We start from the raw sequence: 21,822 nt of genomic DNA, 5'->3' as shown, positions 1-21,822 counted from the left end.
TTTGGGTCTATTGAAAGCCAGATCAGATTTGTGGCATGTCTCTGCTTTCTAAACAGTTTGACTTGCAAATCTGATTAAAGGAAAACATTGTGAGCAATGTGGAAATATTGAGACATCAGTGAGATGGGAATGAGATTTGATGGTAAACTCGCTCCAAAAGGTTCATTAAAGGGAGCTCTCCACCAGCCCCACTGGATGCATCTACTTCACAGCTCTAGCCCCTATGGCTTAGGGAACATTGTGGCAGAGGAAGAGAAAGATCGCAGGATCCAGAATCCCAAGAAGTCTGCTGTGGAACAGTTTCTCCTAGAAATCGCTCATAAACAAAACCAGAGGAACAGTAACATCAATGGACATGTTAGTATGGTAGAGGGGACATTTCACAGGCTCTCATCCCTAAGCAGAGAACTACAGGCAACTAATGGCTCTGGGAGAAAGAGAATGAACCCTCTGATTGGTCCAGTACTGATTGGAGAGCCCTGAAACTCAGTGAGAGATAGATAGATATAGATATAGACATTTAGACACACACACACACACACACACAAACACACACACACACACCAGGGATGGGGGAAGATACCTACATATAACAATTATAATCAAATAAAAAAGAGGCTACCAACTTGAGGGTGAGGAGACATGGGGGAGGTTGAAAAGAAAAAAGGTACCAAGAGAAGTAACGTGATTGTGTTTCAATTACAAACATTTTTTTAAAGAGGTGCAATACATTTTCTTTATTCTTTTTTCCTTTTTATTAAGCATAGATTCTTTCCTCATATAATATAATCTAAATGGTTTCCCCTCCCCCTACTCCTCCCACTTCCTCGCCACCTCCTCTCCTATCCAGATCCACTCTCTTTCTGTCTCTCATTAGAGAAGAACGGGCTTCTAAGAGATAACAACCAAACATAACAACATGAAATACAAGATAAAACAGAACCCATCATGCTGAAGTTGGACACGGCAAGACAGGAGAAAAACAAAAGAGCCCCAAGAGAATTCACCAGAATGAGAGACTCACTCATTCACACACTCAGACGTCCCCTGAGAGATCTAAATTGAAAGCTAAGTATGCTGGCAATTTGTTTGTATTTTAATAAATAAAGACTGCCTGAAGATCTGAAAGTAAAACAGTCCCATTGGTCAGCCTTACAGACCAGGTTATGGTAGCACACACCTTTAATCCCAGTAACCACAGTGACACACACCTTTAATGCCAGTAGCCACACTAGTTGCCATAGAAACCAGGTGGTGCATGCCTTTAATCCCAGTGGTGCATGCCTTTAACCCCTCCCTAGAGAAGAATATATAATGGTCTGAGACAGTTCTCAGACACAGTCTCCTTCTGATGTTCCCAGAGACAGGATGGCCGTTTCAGACTGAGGTTGAGGTAAGAGTCAGTGGTTGGCTGCTTTGCTTTTTGTATCTTCAGGTTGAACCCCAGTTTCTGACCCTGAGCTTTTATTTATCATGCTTCCGCTAAGCAGAGGCACAGCAGACCTGGTGTCCACCCATCCACGTAGGCCCTGTGATTGCTGATTCAGCCTCTGTGAGTTTATAGGATCTTCACTCAGTAACAAACACTTCTTTTGAAAGGGGAGCTCCCCCAAAGGGAAATGTGATTGAGCTAGTAAAATATTAAGCTACACATTAAGCTGTGGCATTTAGTTCTCTGTCATTTAAGAGATTCCATCATACTGTCCCAGAAATCATACATTAGATACATGTATTGTCTTTTTTGAATTTTATATTAATGTTTGATTTCTTCTTTTTTTCCTTTTTTTATTACTTAAAAAAAATACCAATCCAAATTCCCACTCCCTCCCCTCCTCCCAGTCCCATCCCACTCCCTCCACAGACCCTCCCCCCACCCCTCCAACCCTAAGGGAGTGCCATGCACCCCACCCTGTGGAAAGTCCAAGGCTCTCCCTACTACGTCTCGGTTGAGCAAGGTTTACATCCAAAGAGCATAGGATCCTATGAAGCTGGTATATGCAAGTAGAGACACATCCCATTGTCGCTATCAGTGGCCCCTCTGCCCCAGCTGTCAACCCCCTTCAAAGGGGCTTGATTGTTCCTATGCTTGTTCACTCCCAATCCAGTTGGAGTTGATGAGCTACCACTAGCTCAAACAAACTGTCTCAGTGGATGACCCCGTCATGGTCTTGAATTCCTTGCTCATACTCTCACTCCTTCCACTCTTCAACTGGATCTTGGGAGTTCAGTCCAGTGCTCTGATGTGGGTCATTGGCTCTGTTCCCCATCTGTTGTTGGACGAAGGTTCTATGGTGATATTTAAGATAATCATCAGTCTGACTACAGGGTAAGGTCAGTAAGACACCTTCTCCTCTATTGCTTAGGGTCTCAGCTGGATTTATCCCTGTGGGTTCTTGGGCATTTTTCTAGAACCAGGTTTCTTACTAACTCCATAATGGCTCCCTCAATTAAAAGATCTCTTTTCTTGCTCTCATATCTGTCCTTCCTCCATCTTGACCATCCCATTCCCTCAAGTTCTCGTCAACTCCCCTCCCCTCCCCTCTACTCCCCACCCCACCCCCGCTCCCAAATTTTTGTCTGATTCCCATTTCCAGGTGGGTCTATAAATGTTTTTCTTTGGGCTCACCTTATTACTTAGTTTCTCTAGGACCCTGAACTATAGGTTCATTACCCTTTGTTTATGACTAGTATCCACTTATGAGTGAGTACATACCATATTCATTTGTTGGGTCTGGGTTACCTCACTCATGATGATGTTTTCTAATTCCATCCATTTGCATGCAAAATTCAAGATGTCACTATTTTTTTACTGCTGAGTAGTACTCTAATGTGTAGATGTGCCACACTTTATCTTTATTCTTCAGTTGAGGGGCATCTAGGTTGTTTCCAGGTTCTGGCTATTACAAATAATGCTGCAATGAACATAGTTGAACAAATGCTTTTATAGTATGACTGAGCATCTCTTGGGTATATTCCCAAGAGTGGAATTGCTGGATCCTGAGGTAGGTTGATTGCCAGTTTTCTGAGAAACCACCACACTGATTTCCAAAGTGGTTACACAAGTTTGCATTCCCACCAGCAATGAATGTTATTACCCTTAATCTGCATCTTCTCAGCATAAGCTATCACTAGCCATCACTTAGCCATTCTGACAGGTGTAAGATGGTATCTCAAAGTTGTTTTGATTTGCATTTCCCTGATAGCTAAGGACAAAGAACATGTCCTTAAGTATCTTTAGGCCATTTGAAATTCTTCTGATGAGAATTCTCTGTTTAGCTCAGTACAGCACTTTTTAATTGGGTTATTTAGAATTTTAATGTCTAATTTCTTGAGTTCCTTAAATATTTTGGAGATCAGTCCTTTGTCTGATGTGGGGTTGGTGAAGATTTTTTTTTCCAATTCAGTAGGCTGCCTTTTTGTCTTGTTGACTGTGTCCTTTGCTTTACAGAAGCTTCTCAGTTTCAGGAAGTCCCATTTATTGATGCTCTTATTGTCTGTGCTACTGGGCTTATATTTAGGAAGTGGTCTAATGTGCCAATGCATTAAAGGTTACTTCCCACTTTTTCCTCTATCAGATTCAGTGTGGTCGGATTTATATTGAGGTCTTTAATCCATTTGGACTTGAGTTTTGTGCACGGCGACAGGTATGGATCTATTTTCATTCTGCTACAGGTTGACATCCAGTTATGCCAGCACCATTTGTTGAAGATGCTTTCTTTTTTCCGTTGTATCTTTTTTTGCTTCTTTGTAAAAAATCAAGTGTTCATAGGTGTGTGAATTAATATCCTGGTTTTCAGTTTGATTCCATTGGTCAATGTCTCTGTCTTTATGCCAATACCAAGCTGTTTTCATTACTGTAGCTCTGTAATAGAGTTTGAAGTCCGGAATGGTAATGCCTCCAACAATTCCTTTATTGTTCAGGATTATTTTGGCTATCCTGGGTTTCTTGCTTTTCCATATGAAATTGAGTAGTATTCTTCCAAGTTCTGTGAAGAATTGTGTTGGGATTTTGATGGGGATTATATTGAATCTATAGATTGCCTTCGATAAGATTGCCATTTTTACTATGTTGATCCTTCCTATCCAAGAGCATAGGATATCTTTCCATTTTTTGGTATCTTCTTCAATTTCTTTCTTCAAACACATAAAGTTCTTGTCAAATAGGTCTTTCACAACATTTGTTAGTGTTACCCCAAGATATTTTATGTGAGTTGTGGCTATTGTGAAAGGTGAAGTTTCTCTGATTTCCCTTTCAGCTTCTTTATCCTTTGTGTATAGGAGGGCTACTGATTTTTTTGTGTTGATCTTGTATCCTGCCACTTCACGGAAGGTATTTATCAGCTGTAGGAGTTCTCTGGTAGAGTTTTGGGGGTCACTTATATACACTATCACATCATCTACAAATAACGAAAGTTTAACTTCTTCCTTTCCAATTTGAATCCCCTTGATCTCCTTATGTTGTCTTATTGCTATTGCTAGAACTTCAAGAACTATGTTGAAGAGATATGAAGAGAGCAGACAGCCTTGTCTCGTTCCTGATTTTAGTGGAATCGTTTTGAGTTTCTCTCCATTTAATTTGATGTTAGCTGTCAGCTTGCTGTATCAGTAATGTTTTGTTGTTGTTGTTGTTGTTTTTACATATATGGGTGCTCTTGAATTAGGGGCATAGATATTCAGGATTGAGACTTCATCTTGATGAATTGTTCCTGTTATGAGTATAAAATGTCCTTCTCCATCTCTTCTGATTGGTTTTAGTTTGAAATCAATTTTGTTAGCTATTATGATAGCCACACCTGCTTGTTTTTATTTTTATTTTGTTTTGTTTTGTTTTTTTAGGTCCATTTGATTGGAAAACCTTTTCACAACCCTTTACTCTGAGGCAGTATCTGTCTTTGGGGTTGAGGTGTGTTTCTTGTAAACAGCAGAATGCTGAATCCTGTTTACGTATCCATTCTCTTAGCCTGTGTCTTTTCATAGGTGAATTGAGACCATTGATATTAAACAATATTAGTGACCAGTGGTTGTTAACTCCGGTTATCTTTCGGTAGTAGTGTTTGTGTGTTTCCCTTCTTTGGGTTATGCTGGTGGAGGGGGTTATCAGATGCCTGTGTTATTGTGGGTGTAGTTAGCTTTCTTGGGTTGTGGCTTTCCTTCTAGTACTTTCTGTAAGGCTGGGTTTGTGGATATGTATTGTTTAAATCTGTTTTTGTCATTGAATATCTTGTTTTCTCCATCAATGGTGAATGAAAGCTTTGCTAGATACAGTAGTCTGGGCTTGCATCTGTGGTCTCTTAGTGTCTGCAGCACATCTATCCAGGACCTTCTGGCTTTCATGGTTTCCATTGAGAAGTCAGGTGTAATTCTGATAGATTTTCCTTTATATGTTACTTGGCCCTTTTCTTTTGCAGCTCTTAATATTCTTTCTTTATTCTGTATGTTTTGTGTTTTGATTATTATATGGCAAGGGGATTTTTTTTGATCCAGTCTATTTGGTGTTCTGTAAGCTTTTTGTACCTTCATAGGTGTATCCTTCTTTGGGTTGGAAAACTTTTCTTCTCTAATTTTGTTGAATATATCTTCTGTGCCTTTAAGCTGGAATTCTTCTCCTTCTTCTACCCCTATTTTCTCAGGTTTTCTCTTTTCATGGTGTCCCAGATTTCCTGAATGTTTTGTATTAAGAATTTGTTGGATTTAGTGTTTTCTTTGACCACTGAGTTTATTTCCTCAATAGAATCTTCAGCGCCTGAGATTCTTCTATCTCTTGTATTCTGTTGGTTATACTTGTCTCTGTAGTTCCTGTTCATTTACCCAGATTTTCCATTTCCAGAGTTCCCTCGGCTTGTGTTTTCTTTATTATCTTCAAATCTTGAACTGTTTCCTTCATCTATTGATTGTTTTTTCTTGATTTTCTTGAGTTTTTTGAGGGGTTTATTAATTCCAGCTTTTTGTTTGTCTTCCCCTCCATATCTTTAAGGAAGTTTTTCACTTCCTCTTTAAGGGTCACCATCATTTTCATTAAGTAACATTTAAAGTTGTTTTCTTCTATACCTTCTGGGTTAGGATGATCAAGTGTTCCTGTTGTGTGTCCGTTGGGTTCTGGTGGTACCATGTTGCTTTTTAGGATGTTGGAGGAGTTCTTGCATTGACGCCTTCCCATCTCTTCATTCAACTCTTATGTCTCTTATGTTCACCAAGAAATGATCTCCAAGGAGCTCAAAGGGAACGAAGCACTGGGGGCTGGGTAGATGGCTGTCTAGCAGACCAGCTTCCTGCTGGTGCTAGGAATGCCGAAGGCACCTGGGGAGGGGGACCCCTGGCCTTTCTCCCATGTGGAGGTTTTAGGGAGTAGGGGTCTGGGGTCCCAGGGCCACTGTTGTCTCACCTCCTATGTCCACCAAGTATTGGTCTCCACAGAGCTCGCAGGGAACAAAGCGTTGGGGCCATTTATTGTCTTAATGAGAATAGAAGATCCTTTAAAAACGAAACCTAATGGGTGTTTACTGCTACTTCTCTCCAACCCTGTAGATCATGGTGTAAAGGAGCAGGGTAGGCTTTTCTGATAAATTTATACCATATACATTATACAGATTAACTGGAGCAACAGTTAGCTTTTAAAGAGCTATTTCTAAGTGGGTGACTCTTACCTTCTACTTATTCAAAGAAACAAATTAGATAGACTGAAAAAAATAGCTTGGTTGGTCAAAGTGTGTGCCACAAAACCGCAAGGAGCTGAGTTCAGTCTCTGAAACCCATGAAGAAAAGGCAGCTATTACCCTGTAATGATCTAAACACAAACAGTTAGATCTCTGGAACTTGGTGGTCAGCCAACCTATCCTGATGGGCAAGTTCCAGGCCAATAAGAGGCCCTGCCTGAAAAATAATGCGGATAGAATTTCTAAGCAATGACACACTTTGTTATCTTCTAGGCTCTTCATACATGTGTGTGTGTATGCACACACAAGAAACACATACACATACACACACACACACATGTGCATACCCCTACTCACATGTGCATACATCTATACATAATGTGCATACTCCAACACATACATGTACATACTTCAACACAGACATGCACAAAATCCTGACCTGCATGTGTATACCCCACACACATACTCATTACCCTACACACATGTGCATGCCCCTACACAAACATGTGCATACCCGTACACACATGTACATGCTTCTACACACAATGTGCATTTTCCAGCACATATATGTGCATACCCCTACACAAATGAGCATACCCCTACACATACATGTACATACCCCTACACACATGCACATACCCCTACACACATGTGCATACTTCTAAATATAACGTGCATACTTCTAAACATAATGTGCATATTCCAACACATACATGTGCATATTCCTACACATATGTTCATGCTCCTATACACACGCACATACCCCTACATACATGTGCATACTCCCACACACACATGTACATATACCTACATATGCATGTGCATACCTTTATACTCACATGAATGCACCCTCTGCACATGTACAATACATAAAGTCCCCTTGCAAAGGAAACAGTATCTACAAAACACACACTGTAAGAGCAAAACCTTTCTAAGACCTTAAGTTTAGTATGAAATGTATAAAAATAAAATATTATTTATTTTGAGTTTTGAAGTGAGCAAACTTTAATATCATGCTGTATTTTCAACTTAAAAATTCTAATAAGTATTCAGAAAAATGAATGAAAAGTAGAGTATAACATAAAACAAATGGGCAGATTTAATTCTGAATGTACACAGTACAGTGATTTTTATTGATACCATTTGAGTGTTCTATAAGTAATTTATCATGACAAAATGAGCTGCAGAATAGATATCAAATAAAATCCAAATAAATGTAGCACATGAAACATTTAGAACAAAATGAATTGAGGTGATAAGTAGAAAACTTCCAAATATGGTTTTTGAGTTACAAAAATTAATGACAGTATTAATAATGAGTATACGATAAAGAGATACAAGATAAGTAAATCTCTTATTAAAAAGACAAAAGAAAATAGAAGGATTCAGTGACTTCCAGCCCATTGACTTGAAAAAGTTTTAAGCACACACACACACAAAGAAATACTACTCCTAACTGTTTAAATACCAGTAATAAAGACAAGAGCCCAAGAAGGGCCCAGAGAAGATGGAGACCACCAAAGCACCAGGCAGCAGACATCCTGCCAGCACAGCAGCAGCCAGGAGACAAAGTGCCCAAAATTCCCAGAGAAAGGAATTTCAGCTTCAAATTCTAGAATCCAATGTGATAGAATGAAATCTTTTCATTTTCCCCCAATCTACCTCCCATGCATTCTGTCATAGGAAGACGCTGGTTGTTAAGGAAGGCATGATTCAAGGCCCAGAAGAGGAAAAGCAATGCCTTCTGGGAATAGCAGCTTTGAGCACATTGGATTTGAGCACAGAAAGAGAGGACACAGTATAGCATGGCATCTGCAAAACAAGACAAGAGAAAACCAGGACAGATTGGAGACAGAAGAAATGCTCCAGGACAGAGCCCTGCGTGAGCTATTAGCACCTATGACGTGAAAAAAATTCAACATAATGATAGATGTCTGGAGAATGAGAAGATGCTCACAGTAGTGATAGTGACTAGCATTTATTGAACTGGGTCTTATAAGTGTGTGGAGAATTATGAAACTGAAAAATTATATGAAGTATCAATGATTAAATTTAAAGGAAATGTTATTACAAGAGGAAACTCATTCTGTGTACATAGTGGTATTGACAGTTATTAATATTAACAGCATATTAATAAGATAAGAATGAGTCATCTATGAGGCTAAAAGTGCTGATGCTACTGCCTCAGTTGGGGAATGGTGCGCAGGCTTTCAAGACGGAATTTCAAAGAATATTCTCATCGGTCACACTGAGGGATAATGGGTAATGTTGAAAATAGTTCATTCAAGTAAATGTGATATATCAATATGTAACAATTATGTCTGTAAATAAATATGATACACCCTCCAAAGGCAACAGTTGAGAATTAAAATGTTTGTTGTACAGTGTAGGACCAGTGGACTAGACTGTTGTTTTTTTGGAAAATTATAATTTTTTTTCTTCTTTTTTTTTATAAAAATTTTCACTTCCTCCCCTCCTCCCCATACCCTCCCATTCCTCCCACTCCTTCTCCCCCCCCCCGCACTCCCTCTCCTCCTCCCTCTCCAGTCCAAAGAGCAGTCAGGGTTTCCTGCCCTGTGGGAAGTTCAAGTTCCTCCCCCTCCCTCCAGGCCTAGGAAGGTGAGCATCCAAACAGACTAGGATCCCAAACAGCCAGTACATGCAGACGAAACAAGTCCCAGTGCCATTGTCAATGGCTTCTCAGTCAGCCCCCATGTCAGCCACATTCAGAGAATCCGGTTTGATCACATGCTCATTCAGTCCCAGTCCAGCTGGCCTTGGTGAACTCTCATTAGATCAGTCCTCTTGTATCAGTAGGTGAACGCACCCCTCGCAGTCCTGATTTCCTTTTTCATGTTCTTCCTCCTTCTGCTCCTCATTTGGACCTTGGGGGGCTCAATCTGGCAATCCAATGTGGGTCTCTGTCTGTATCGCCATCCATCGTCGGATGAAGGTTTCCTCTGGTCCTGCCTATCTTGCTCACGTTTTCCCTCCTTCTGCTTCTCATTTGGATCTAGGGAGTTAAGTTCAGTGTTCCAATATGTGTCTCTGTCTCTATCTCCATCCATCGCCAGATGAAGGTTCTTTATAAGTTACTTGATCTTTTTCCTTTGCAGCTCTTAATATTCTTTCTTTAATCTGAATGTTTTGTGTTTTGATTATTATATGGTGAGGGGATGTTTTTTTTTTTTTTTGATCCAGTCTATTCGGCGTTCTGTATGCTTCTTGAACCTTCGTAGGGATATTGTTCTTTAGATTGGGAAAGTTTTCTTCTATAATTTTGTTGAATATATTTTCTGGACCTTTGATCTGCAATTCTTCTCCTTCTTCTACCCCTATTATTCTTAGATTTAGTTTTTTTATTGTGTCCCATATTTCCTGAATGTTTTGTGATGAGAATTTGTTGGATTTTCTGTTTTCTTTGGTCAGAGCGTTTAATTTCTCTATGGTGTCTTCAGAGTCTGAGATTCTTTCTTCTATCTCTTGTATTCTGTTGGTTATGCTTGATTCTGAAGTCTCTGTTCGTTTACTTAGATTTTCCATAGCCAGCCGGCCCTCGGCTTGTGATTTCTTCATTGCCTCCATTTCAGTTTTCAAGTCTTGAACTGTTTCCATTACCTGTTTGATTGTTTTTTCTTGATTTCCCAGAATTTCATTTACAGATTTACTCATTTCTTCAAACTTTTTGGTATATTTCTCTTCCATTTCTTTACTCATTTCCTCAATCTTTTTGTTATACTTATCTTCCATTTCTTTACGGCAGATTTTCACCTTCTGTTTAAGTTCCTCTATTATTTTCATAAAGATCCGCTTAGAGTCGATTTCTTCTATTTCTTCTGGAGTAGGGTGTTCAATTCTTCTAGTTTCGTGATCCCTGGATTCTGGTGATGTCATGTTGCCTTTCAGGTTGTTGGAGGAATTCTTGCATTGGCGCCTGCCCATCTCCTCCTCTCTGGATAGGACTCCTCAGCCCTCTCTGGATAGAACTCCTCAGCACTCTCTGGATAGAACTCCTCAGCGCTGCAGCAGGGATAGCTGGTCTTCCCAGGACCCAGGAGACAAAAGGGCGGCAGCAGTGGGGGCAGGGAGGGGTCCTGTGGACCACCGAAGACCCTGCAGCAGAAGCTGAGGGGGGGAGGGGCTGTCGGAAAATTATAATTTTTAAAATAACCAAACATACTCATTTTATTCAAAATATTTAAAATAGGCTCCATCTATTGCAAGATAAATGAAGGACAAACAAGCCAACTCCTTCAAAGGCAATGTTGTCACTAAAGCTTCTTCCAGGGCAAGCTCAGAATGGCAAGGCTTTCCTCTCGTCCAGGCATGAGGTTTACAGATGGTTGACTAGCATGTGCAAAAATAGCACCTGCAGCTTCCTCCTCAAGGATGTGTACAGCCTGCAACTATTCACCCCCAGACACCGCCTATCGAAACTAGCTAACAAGGACACTGAAGCTCCCAGTTGTGCAGTAGTTGGTGTGTCCCCACCAGAGAACACACAGCCCATCTGTTCCCAGCTTTTCTGTATGTGTGTCTGCCCTTTCTTTGCTCCCTCACTACCCCAATCAGTTTCCAAAGACTAAGCCATACTGGAAAGTGTAGCAGACAACTAACAGACCAGAATGGAATGGACAGGAAGAATTAAGCACCCAAGAAACAATTCTTAGGTCTAAGCATCTTCTTCTGAGATTAGTAGTTAGAGATTTAGGTTTGGGGGAAGGTTTGTTGTTGCTTAATTGGTTGGCTTTTGTTTTTATGGTGTTGATATTGGTTTTATATCGGTTTTAAACATGTCATTATGAAGTGTGGGATGGTTTGCAAACTCACTCTTGGCTTGCTTTGAATTTCCGGTGATCCTCCTCCCTCAGGCTCCTGAGCACTGGGGTTATAGATGTATATCACCATTTGAAGACAGTATACCCACAAAAACACAGCCATTCTGTGTACTGGCTGTAGTCGAAAGCTGCTGGAAGGACCTATGTAAAAGGTACAGTGTTTGTTGTTGTTGTTTTCAAGACGATTTTGGCCACACACAAAAACGCTCATTGGAATGTTTTATGAAGTAACATCATTTTCAAATCTAAAGAAATTGCCAATAGTTGTTGATGCCCATAAATCCAGGCCCAATGTTGTATTTACATAATTGTCTACTGAGATTTTTCTAGAAGAACTAAGTTCTTCAAACAACTTGCAAATATTTGAGAGCAGATAATATGCCTAGCTTCCTCCCCCCCTTTTTCTTTCTTTTTTGGCATGAATTAATGTATATTGTGTGTTTTGTAGATGTGCAGCCTTTACATATGAGTGCATGCATGCACAACCCTGTAGAGCTCAGGACAGAACAAGGAATTTCTCCCTTACTTGCTCCTCGGGCTTATAGCCTGGATGCAGGTCTCTTGCAGACCTGGAAACTTGCTGTTGAGTTTAGATTGGCTGACCAGTAAACTCCTGGAGAGGGCTGCAGGCACAAGCAGCCTTGGTTGGCATTTTAGGGGTGGGGGGAGCATTGGAGATTTGAACTGAGATCCTCTTGTTTGCAGAGCAAGAGTTCTTACTTACTGAGCCATCTCCACGGGCCCCATCTTATTGTTTTCTAACCTTCATAGCTTTACCACACAATTTGAATCTAGGTTTAATTTACCACTCAGTTTGCCAATCACCCATGTTTTCCCTTCTAATGAACTGTGCCCTCCTTGAATGCGAGGTTTTCATCTTGTCCATGTCTTATGCTGGTGTCTGCTTTCTATTAACCCTTCACTAAATATTAGTCCACTTGGAGTGAAGAGCTATCAGATGCACTTATTGAATTAAATTAATTAGATTGAATCAGAATTTAATTTGATGTCATGGTAGGCAGACTCATAAAAGAGCTATCAAATGAGCAAAGCTTCAGATAATTTGGAAATATAATGTACACAAGACGAATTCAAGTCTCAGCTGACTCTTCTTTTATGAGTTCCAGAACTTCACCACGAACACAATCTCCACATGCCTCAGTTTCCCTATCATAAGAAGCACATGATATAGTTGTTAGTAGTAAATCCATATAAGGTACTTAGCATAATACCTGCCCCAAATGGAGCTCTGGAAGTACTCGTCATGTATATTGCTGCTTTTTATGTTCTAGGGAAACCTGATTATGGTCACTGTTAGGATCAACCTGGTGTGATTAAAGTCTTTGAAACAGTGGCACATTCTCCTGTCAGTCACACGCTTTTCACATTACCAGACAGACTTTACAACAGCTTCAGATTGTCACAGCATCCCCTCCGGTTGTAAACTGGGACTCGTTAGGCTAAACCAGGACTGAGCATTGTGTGACTATTGAAAGTCAGACTCTGTCTTGCCCTGATCTGCCTTGATGATTTGGAATGACAGAAAAGCAATATGCTATTCTTCACATGATCTCATTGGATCTTCCTGCCAATCGTAGAGTTGACAAATTTCATTTGTCCCTCAAAGGAAAAATGATTCATGAGATCAAAGTATCAAGCATAAGAAGCAGTATATTAGCTCTTCAGTCATTTACAAGGCAAAACCTTCTCGGTTGCCAAGAGTGGCCTCCTACAGGTCCAGTGAGCTCTTGTCTCACTTCTTTTTCTCAGGATTTCTCTCTTGAGATGTGCTGCCTAGGCATAACACATGCGTGTGTGCGTTCTTGACCCTTACTTGGTAAGGTAAATTTGCAGACTAGAAACATTTTAAAATACTGTCAGTTGGGGTGCATGCTCCCCTTTTCCTAGAGACTCCATGATCTTGTGGCTGCTTTAATTCATAGAATATGGTGAAGAACATTTATCTTTCTATGGCTGTCATGAAAGGCTTGCCTTTCCCCTTCTCCCGCCGATTATTGTAACACTCTCTAAATTGTTATGAACTGAAATATTAGGAGAAAGCCTTAGCCATGTGACATCAAATAGACTCTCAGGTCAACAGTTGCAGCTGAAGCCAAACTCGAGTCAACAAAGTCCAGGGGTCATCTATGTGAGTGGAGGATTTCCATGGGATTCTGCACCTCGGCCACTAAAGGCATCACTATTTGCTGGTCGAGTCTTCCAGCTGTGCACCAGCACTGTAAAGCTGAGAAAGGAGGCCCTACTACCATCTGCTGATAGCCTTGGCCCCAGAATCTGAAAGTATAATAAAATGCTTGTTATTTAATGTTAATAAATTATGGATAACATGATATGCACCCAGTGGGAGCATGAACCAGAGAGGAAGTCAGTGAATTTAAAACCATATGGAAAAATCCCCAAAAAATATGTATGAGGATACACATGAAACAAGATAAAAGTTACACGTTAGACTCAATACATACACTATCATCTTTTTTCCTTTTATAAAACTTAAGTGTATAAGGAATGGCCCCCTAATTTACTTTACTCAGAAAGGGCTTGAAAGCAAACACATGCTTCTTAATACCCTTGTCCATCACTGATTTTTCTTACCTAGACCTCATCCAGCAGAATTTAATATTTCATCCCAACCCATGAAGGATCTCACAAGCTAAACCAGAAGATTGGTGTCATTGGTAGCAGAATTTTTTTTTATTCTTCAATACTGGTAATAGCTATTTCAGTTACACCTAATGGTCAAGAATTACAAGACAAAACCCTGAGATGGTCCCAGACACTCTCAGATATAGTGTGCAACTCAAGAACTCAATAACATATAAAAGAATTGCAAGACAGAAACCTGAGATGGTCCCAGACACTCTTGGATATAGTGTGCAGCTCAAAAGCGCAATACCATACAAAGGGGGTCGCGTCAAACGTCAAAGTTGGTCTATGGAACAGATGCCTGGGTTGAATTTATTAACTTGCATTACTTTAACCAAAAAGATAAATCTTACCAGTCAATCAAGAAATACTCCAAAACAGAATTCTCATGAAAACTTGGCAAAGTAAGGATGCCCTTTACAACAAAATGACTAAGATATGGGCCTTTGTTTTAAGAGAAAGTCATTTTGTTATAGCCTCTTAAAGAAACCTTCTCAAAGCCCCATGAAGTAGACAACATGCCAATCACAGAGCAGAGCAGGACTATCTTTGAACACAGTGACATCTTTGAATCCAGTGACATGGTGGGAAACCACACATACAGTAATGGCATTGTCCAACCACCATCAACTCGGACTTTCCAGGAAGCAGTCTAGGCATCTGTTTATAAACATTCATGATGTCACCGGGAAAGGAGTCAGAGAGCCTTGATTTCCAAGAAGGAGAGTGCTGGTTCTGTACCAAGGGCTCAAGAGCAGAACAGGAGAATAGTGCGACCGTGCAGAACATCACACACATGGTTCACAGGGGACGGGAAATCAGAAGCTTCTGAGGCTAGGCAAGAATTTCCAGGTATTGGACATCTGTGTTGAGTCCCATGGATTTCTTCCCAAAGCCCTGGGTGTCCGATGTTTTTTACTTTAGAGTTGAACCACCTGAGATTTTATGAAGATGTCCCCAGTAGTCCTTACAACCAAAGCATTCGTCGGAACTGGAGATGGAATTCAGCCGCCTTTTTAGTACCAGCAAATGTTGTCACTTTCTTCCTAATTCTCCACTTCTGTGGCTTTTGTCTGCTCTCTCAAGCTATGCTCAGCACCCCCAAAATATAGACTCCGGCAATTTCTGTGATTAACTGTATGTGAGATACAGCTGTGTACAGGAATAAATGTTTTCAAAGCTAAGGGGGAAAAAAATCCCTCCTACTGGGTAAGAAAGAAAAAGATCATAATTTTGGAAGAATATTTTTTTCTTTTATTTTGGGGGAGGGCACAATAAAATCAAATGTTTACTTAGTGCCTATTATATGATAAATACTATTCATAATACTTGGGATGCATCAGACACTAAAACAAGGAGCCCTGCCCTAGTGTAATTCACGGTCTATGGTGTGTTCCCACTTCACCTATGTACTGCTTGTTACCTTGGACAAGTTGCTGCACATTTCTGCCCAATGGGAGAGCAAACAGGCTGGCTCAGTGGATGCTGAGCCTGGCATATTGCAGGTGATGAACAGGACACCAGCCCAGACTCTTCACCCAGGCTGCAGGGAGGCCTCAAGCCTGGTTTTTAATAATCAAGTTCAGTGGAGAGAAGGGGGAAGAGGCTGGGCCACACAGGCTAGCTGGCTCTGTGACCTTCTGATGCTGTTGTTTGGTGGTGGCCTCACTGGTCGGGTCTTTACCCTTTTCTGTAGCTGTCAATATGGTCTTTTTTGCTTTCTCTTTGACCCCTATGGCTATCTTAAGTGCTTTCGGAAGGGGCCTCATCATGTAGTTTAACCAAGATGTACCTTCATTGTCTTGGTCACATTGCTTCTGAAGCAGGCAAGACCAAGTTCCTGAGTACCTCTGGAGACGCTAAAGAAGCTAAAGTAGACCCAGGCTTGCTGACAGATTTCAATCCAGCAGCTGTTGTCAGAGTTTCCATGGTAAATACATTGTTTGTTCCTCTTCAATCATCAGAGGACTGTGGTTGCTCTTCCAGGTGAAGGTGGTCATGGTCCGAGTCTGTGGGTCTTCAGTAGAATTTTCCAGGATGTGGTCTAAGCGAGCAATGTTGACAGAAAACAATCTCTGTGCCCAACTTGACATCTCTGTTGGTCTTAGTGGTTTTGGACAGGAGTCCCTAGGACCAAGGTTTCTAGTCAGGGGTCACCTCTGGGAGTATTGTGTCTTCACTTAAGACATGCTATAGGAATCCAACACCATTACCAGAAGGCATCAAACGTTTGGTTCCAGGAACTTCAGAGTACTCTGTGGCCCAGCAAATGCTTCATCATAATGCAGGCCAGGGGAGTTCGGCATCCACACAGCACCTGGGTGCAGAGCCTGGAGGGTACGTGGCTCACCAGGCTCACAGGTTAGCTGCCAGTGTGCCCTGCCCAGGTACCTACTGCTACCGTGAGGGGCCATGAATCTTTTTCCCCAAACATTATTTAACACTATTTTTTTGGAACTAAACTAGGAGATACAGAAGAATAAGAAAAACGGAGGGCAGATCATGAGCAGAGTCTGTATGGTAGGCTGACAGGCAATAGATGCTCATTTAAAGCATCCTTCCACATGACCTCACGGAATCCTGAAATCAAACGTGTGAGCCAGCCCATTCTTTCTATTTCATAAGTAATCACCACCTCACAGCAGCTGAGCAAATGTCCCCAGGGAAAACTTTAATTCTGAAATACCTCTGCATTTCACAAAATCACAATAAATAACACCTAAGTGAAGATGAGAAAGATGAGGACAGCACCACTTGGAGACACATTTAAGAAAAAAGATAGACTTTTGCCTTCCTTAGAACTGGAAAGTGAAATTATGTATACAAATTGTATTTTGGTAGCAAAGTAGACATCTGTCCAGGCTGACTAGGAGGAATAACATCTAATGCCTCATAACAGGAAAGGACAATTAAGAGTTGAGGAAATTCACTGTCTGTTTCCAAAAAAGCCAGCAGAGAGGATTTTGGATGTTTCTCACATCAAGAAATGGCAAACGTTTGAGGTTTTAGACATGCCAATGACCTGATCTTGTCATTGTGAGTTGTATATACGTCTGTGTTATACTGTACAACTACAGTATATCTACAACTATGGACCAGTTTAGCTTTAATGTATTCTTTTTAATTACTAAGATTTCAAAATCTTCCATTCCTTCTTTGACTTAAACTTGAACAGTCCATACCGTATCAAAATCCCAATTATCTAAGGACCTTGTCAAGCAGCACGTCCGCGCTAATGACCTGTAGCCTGGGCTTTAAGGGGGCAAAAGGAGGCCCTGGGAGGCTTTGAATAATTTAAGATTCAAAGGCACTTCATCTAGATCAATTACAACACAGCCTTGGCTAGCTTCATTTGCATATCTCTATTAGTTCTCCACCTCACCAAAGGCTGCCTTCAATTACAGCACACGGCCTTGGTTATCAGTCACAAGTGATGCTGACAGCAAACAAGCATCATTTGCCTGTGGTAGAGAGTGCACAGAAATCCACTAAGGGGAGAGGCAGTCTCCAGGTCTGAGCAGCTTGAATGGATACGATGGCAGGGGCAGGAGGCCCAGGATCCCTGGGAGCAGCACAAGCGGAGCTTTCTGAGTTCTGGAGGATTGGCAAATGCAAATGCTGCTCACTTTTGTAATTCTTGCATAATCGCAGGAAGCAGAGATGTTGACAGTCTAGACGTGTGAAAACTCTACTTGTAGCAGGATTAATTAAATACCCAGAGATAGAAACTGGCAGTCAAACTGAAGGTCAGAAAAGCAAAACGGCCAGCCACTGACTCTTACCTCTACCTCAGTCCAAAATGGTGATCCTGCCTCCAGGAATCCAGAATAAGGCTGAGACTGAGAGCTACCTACCCCCATCTTATATTTCTCTCTAGGGCTGGGATTAAAGGTTTGAGTCATTGGGATTAAGGGTGTGAACCACAACTGTTGTAAAAGGAGCAGTGGGTTGCGTTTCTGACCGGCTCGCGCACGGCTAGCTTTACACCCGAAATAATAACACACAAATTGTATTCTTTTAAACACTGCCTGGCTATTAGTTTCAGCCTCTTATTGGCTAATTCTCACATCTTGCTTTAATACATATTTAGTAATCTGTGTAGCACCATACCGGGAGGATTCTAACCCGTGTCTATCTTGGGCAGGAGAAGCATGGCGACTGCCTCATTGCCTTCTTCCCAGCATTCTGTTCTGTCTACTCCGCCCACCTAAGGGCTGGCCTATCAAAAAGGCCAAAGCAGTCTCTTTATTAACCAATGAAAGTAACATATGGACAGAAGGCCCACCTACATCAAAGATGTTAAAGGAGATTATTTATTTAATCGACTAAGAATTCCACAGTTGCAAACTCCTGTTTCTGAATACTAGTCACAATGCTACCTAACAAAGAAAACAGTTCTCTCCGGGCCTGTAGAGATGCCTCAGTAGGTAAATTGCTTCCCATGAAAGCATGAACACCAAAGTTTAACCCCCACTGCCCTTGTAAAAAGCAGTTGCTGTTTGGGAAGGCAGAGACAAGACACTTTCAGGAGCCTGCTGGCCAGCCACTCAAGATAATCAGTGAGCTCTTAGATCATTCAGAGTTTATGCAATAATTTTTCGGGGTCCTGCCTCTAAAGATACGAGGGAGAGCCATTGAGGAAGACTCCAACATCAAACTCTGGCTCATGAACATACAAAAATAGCCTACTCATTCCTGAACTCATTGCTGTCTAATGTGGAAGCTTTCTTTATTGTCAGGTTTGTAACTCACGAGATTTTCAGGTCTTCTCTCAGGGTTCTTCCTATTCTGCTGTCATTACGTGTCATCCCAACAAAGTCGCAACGCTCATGGGTGGTAAAGGGCATGGAGGCGAAACCAATCCTTGGGCTGTTTTAGAGAACAGCGTCTGCTTTCCAGCCTGTGAACTGCCACTCTCATAGTGGAAGTCTATCAGCTGTGATTATCCAGCACATTACCTTGGATTGGAGCGCTCGTACCACCATGGTCTCTTTGTTGAAGAACCACAGAAAAGGAGATGGGGGGAGTGCAGACTCCTCAGCAGCCCAGCTACTGGCTACTCGACCAACTGCAGAATTTAGTGTTCTGACTTCTGGGAATACTCAGGAGCATGGGGTGCCATGTTTTTTGTTGAGAAGCACAGTGTGCCAGGTAGGCTGACTGCTACATTTTCTCCCACACTCTTCCTTTGCCCTGGGGTTGATTCTAAGCTCTCTGCTAGAGAGGTGGGCAGCTTTTGAGTTTGATATGCCTATACTTCATGCAAGCCACCCATTCTCTCATCTAGAGAGAATCTTGGAAGGATGTTGGACACTGCCTCTCCTCCAAAGTCAACTTCAGTGATCCCAACGGGCAATGCAGAATGGCAGTACTGTCACTGGAGTCCAGGAGATGTCTACACCAACCTCAGCGTCAAGGGGCACAGTGGTCCAGAGAGACAGCATCAACTGCTAACTCAATTATTTCAGCATTACAGCTTGTGCTTGCCAATAGTCATCAAAACAAATTATGTTGCTCCTAGGAATTATGATTAGTCCTCCATGTGCAGAGCTAAAAACACAAACCTGGGTGTTAGGGAAAAGGAAAAATACCCAAGCTGGAGACGTCATGAACTCCAGTCGAGCTGTTTCTTTCCCTTCCCCTCCCTCTCTGCTCTGTCCCTTCCTTCTGCCCTTCCTCTTCTCTTTACCTCCCCCCTCTACCTCTAACCAACTCCTATAAACTCCCCCCTTCTTTCTTCATTTGATTGAGTAGAATGAGAATTCAAGATTAAAATGAAGCTCAGTTTTAAAATAATAACATTCTATTTGGCTCTACTAAGCTTATGGCCTATAAAACTCATTGTCTAATAAGTACACTAGTGTCTCATAGCTATTTAGTAAAGGAAATGTTTACTATCAGAAGCCCACATGGGTTTACAAATAATAAGTTTTATTAACTAACCACTATTTTCTTAAGAGAAAAAAAATCTGGGAAATTTTGAGGAAAAGAAAACCATGAAAATCTTAGAAAACTATAGACAAACACCCATATTAAAGAAAGTAATGTGTTTTCCATAACATTTCAGAGTCAGAATGATACAGGAGAAGAACAACTTCAAATTCCCATCATTTAAGTGCAGAAATGAGGGTGAGGGGTTGAGTTACATCCTCAAGGACAAACTATCAAGCAGTCTCAGTAAGTGAACTTAATCTGGTCTCTTGAGCAGCTCTCCAAAGTGTGAAGCCGTGGTCGAAGCCTAGGGCTGGGGTCATAATGGCCCTAGCTTTGGGCAGCACTAAAAGCTAAATCAGAGACATTGAATGAGCCCCAGATAGCTCTACCCTCTATGCCTGGGGGAGTTCTGGATACCTTTCCTCATCTGAGTGTTCAAGAACAGACTCTTGGCCAACTCACAGCACCATTATGTCATCTTTATAGTTTCATGCCAGGAGCATCATGTTAATGTCATGAATTTGCCAGTGGTAGGAATGTCCCCAGGAGGAATCCAGTGAACACTAAGACTCAGGGCTTTACCCATCCCCAGACACACTCCATACATGTAACTGCATGTCCCTGCTCAGGGTCACTCTTGCTTTCTGCTCTTCTATTTGCTGTCACCATCTTCTCTAGACCTGAATGATATTCTCCCTCACAAGTCTTGAGAGCAAGAAGAGTTCTTACATTTTCTTATGACTCATGATACCTAGAACGATTTCCATATCATTTTAAGGAAACTGAGACCACTGAGATGGCCAGACTTAGCAGAAAGTAAAAAAAGACTCCTAGAAGCTTCCATTGTCCTTCCCCCCTTGACCTAGCTCTCTGTTCTAGCTCCCCTGAGTTCATGAATAAATAGAATGTATATATTCTATTATACTTCTTGACACACATAATGACATGAAGTAAGACTTCTATGACTGCAGAACTAATAAATGCACATACAATTGATATTTTGTCCTGAGCCCTACTGAGCTGGGGCTGGAATATAGGCTCGACTATCCCTATGTTAAGAATCAAAAATACTCAAAATCTGATATGTTTGGAGAAATAACGTGTTACAAATAGGAAATCCCATATGATGAAACTTAGTTTCACAAACAAATTTATTAAAATAAAATGTAACAATACCTTTGGTGAATCTGTGAAGGAAAGCAAGCTCATATGACTTGTCAAGAATGGGAACTTGGAAGCAAATTAGTGTAATCATGATGGAAGGCAGTATGAAGGCTACACAAAACAATGCACAGAAGAAACATGTGGTCAGCAATCCCCGGCTGTATGCAAACTGGAAATGAAATCAACAAGTTAATGAGGCATCTGTACTTCACTCTCTTTGCAGCAACGCCACAACAGCTAAAATTTACAAAACTAAGCCTCTACTGACAGATGACTAGGTAAAGGAAAGCAGTGTGTATACCAAAGAAGAAACATCATGTCAGAGACAGAACGAGAGTATTTCAGGTTTTGGATTTTTGAATTAGTGATGCTCAACTTGTATTCCAGCACCAAATCAACAAGGATTGACTATCTTTTTTAATGTGTATCTACATTTACCATATCATGATACATTCCTCAAAGCATAAATAAAATAAAACCAAAATTATATGAATCAGGAATACTTTATAGACTAGGCAGCAGGGATGAAGACAAAACTGAAGCTGCCAAGTTCTTATGCTTGCTGGTGC

The 21,822-nt window shown here is 41.2% G+C and overlaps 1 pseudogene; it reads right to left on the bottom strand.

Annotated features, from left to right (window-relative positions):
• Nucleotides 1-15,711: 15,711 nt before the first annotated feature.
• On the bottom strand, nucleotides 15,712-16,436 carry LOC148121092 (PRELI domain-containing protein 1, mitochondrial pseudogene; annotated as a pseudogene).
• Nucleotides 16,437-21,822: the final 5,386 nt, after the last annotated feature.

This window comes from Myodes glareolus, chromosome 8, assembly GCF_982192425.1.
Source record: "Myodes glareolus chromosome 8, mMyoGla1.1, whole genome shotgun sequence".
In the NCBI taxonomy this organism is placed as follows: Eukaryota; Metazoa; Chordata; class Mammalia; order Rodentia; family Cricetidae; genus Myodes; species Myodes glareolus.
The sequence above is the reverse complement of the archived record's forward strand: the minus strand, read 5'-3'. Positions and strand labels throughout refer to the sequence as shown.